Genomic DNA, 2,305 nt, shown 5'->3' with positions numbered 1-2,305 from the left:
TATCTATCTATCTATCTATCTATCTATCTATCTATCTATCTATCTATCTATCTATCTATCTATCTATCTATCTATCTATCTATCTATCTATCTATCTATCTGTCCTTCTGTATACTGTATACACATCTATTGTTTATTTATATGTTTGTAGTCTGTCCGTCTGCTCTTGGGTGATGTTGTTATTTTTTATAAAAAATCGAATACACCCCCACCTCAGTTTCATTTCTGCATATTTTTATTAAATTTTATTGATTTTAGTTTAGTTTTTCATTAAAATTTATTTGTTATTTTTTCTTTTCCTTGTTTTTTTTTTCAAACATGTATGTAGGAAGTCTTAGACAAATTACACATGTAATTGGTTTTGTTGAACAAGTATTATGAAGGCAATTGTCTTCATATATACTACCACTGTACACAAGTTTTTGCAACAATACAATAAATGTAATTTGTGACTAAAATAGTTATTCTTTTGTAATAGAAATTATTAAGAAAAAAAGTAGATATTTATTTAGAAAAAATGCTAAATTTAGTTTGAGAATTATAAAATTTATTCAAACGTATGATTAATATTAATTGCAACATTCATGAGGGCGTATGATTTGCAATTAATTAGATGTATTAATAGATAAAAAAAATAAACGAATGAGAGATAATGCAATGTTATTGCAAAATATGGAAATGAATAAATGAAAATAGAAAAGAGGTTAAATTCAAAGCCTTTGACTATATTAATTAAATATTTTATAAAATTTTCAATAAATAGTAAAAATTTTATTTAACATTGTGAGCTCTTTCGCCTCTTGTTTGGCCAGTTTTTAAATTAACCTTTGTCTACTTTTTCCCTCTGCAAATTTTTTCTAGAATTGTTTAAAAACAGATGAACATTTTTTTATCATATTTTTTTATTTATATCCTTCACCTTCAAGTTTTTATATTAAATCCTCAATAATCATATACCATGATTAATGTTGTAGTAAGAAGAGAAGGGAGAGAGAGAGAAAAACTCTCATATTTTATAATAAAAAATTTTGCAAAAATATAAATCACAAAAAAAAAAACTTTAGAAAAAATGAATATTTTTTAACAAATATTTTCTCATTTTTTATCAGCAGCACACACAATGACCTTTAGAAATGGAAGTTGGTTGTTTGGTGAATATAAAACAAAAAATAAAAAGGGAGTTGTTTGCCATGACCTGTTTGAAAAATGAAAATTATAAAAAAGGAGTTTTTATATAAGCAAATGTTGTTATTCCTTTAGGGGTTTAATAAGTCTTGTTCGGAAATTTGTGGTTATCTGGTTGAGTTGTAGGGGAGATTTTCAAAAATAACTGAAAATGAACAGTAGAAGGATATATAGATAGGAATTCAGAGAATACAGATAGTTAGATAGAGGAACACAAGTAGATTTTACAGACAGTCAAACAGATCAGCAGACTGATTGTATTTAGAAAAGCAGTCATATCGAACAAAAGATATACAAGTGGACAACAGGTAGATGGATAGGTAGTTAGATATACTGGCAGTACAGATACACGTACTCAGAGAAGTAGTTAGAGGGTGTGACCGACAGACATACAAGGAACTAGACAAACATGCACAGAAGCAGCCTGACCGATTGTATAACAGGTAGACAAAACGATATATATTTAAGAGAGCAGGTATTGAGTTAGACAGATAGATAAAGTCAGGTATTAGGAGGCGGATGGACATAGAAACAAATAGACAGATAGACGAATAGCAGACTGAAACATATTCTTACGAACATCCAGATAGACAGAAGGCCAGGCAGCAAGTTGTATAGGAAATAACCGAATAAATGCCGAATAACCTGAATGACATTCCGAGGAGCTAGTTGATGTGCATCAGACATTTATGGACAAATATGTAGATAGGAGATAGGCAGACAAAAACAATTATAGCCAAACAGATATAAAGATAGATGGACAAACAAGGCAATGAGCCCCAAATAAGTGGACTGACATACAAATAGACAGACGGATGGATAGCAGACTGAAAAATTTTTGAAAAGCCCAGACAGATAGACAGCTGGACAGTAGGAAACATGGAAGGACAGACATGGACACAAAGGCATACAAACAGACGGATAGGCAGACGGATGGACAGGCAAATAGAAAGACAGACAAAGAGATGGAGAAATGGGAACCATTAGACATACAAACAGACAGGCAGGCAATAATAAATAAATAAATAAATAAATGAATAAATAAATAAATAAATAAATAAATAAATAAATAGATAGATAGATAGATAGATAGATAGATAGATAGATAGATAGATAGATA

This window comes from Lucilia cuprina, chromosome 3 (assembly GCF_022045245.1).
Source record: "Lucilia cuprina isolate Lc7/37 chromosome 3, ASM2204524v1, whole genome shotgun sequence".
Classification (NCBI taxonomy): domain Eukaryota; kingdom Metazoa; phylum Arthropoda; class Insecta; order Diptera; family Calliphoridae; genus Lucilia; species Lucilia cuprina.
Note: the sequence above shows the minus strand (reverse complement) of the source record.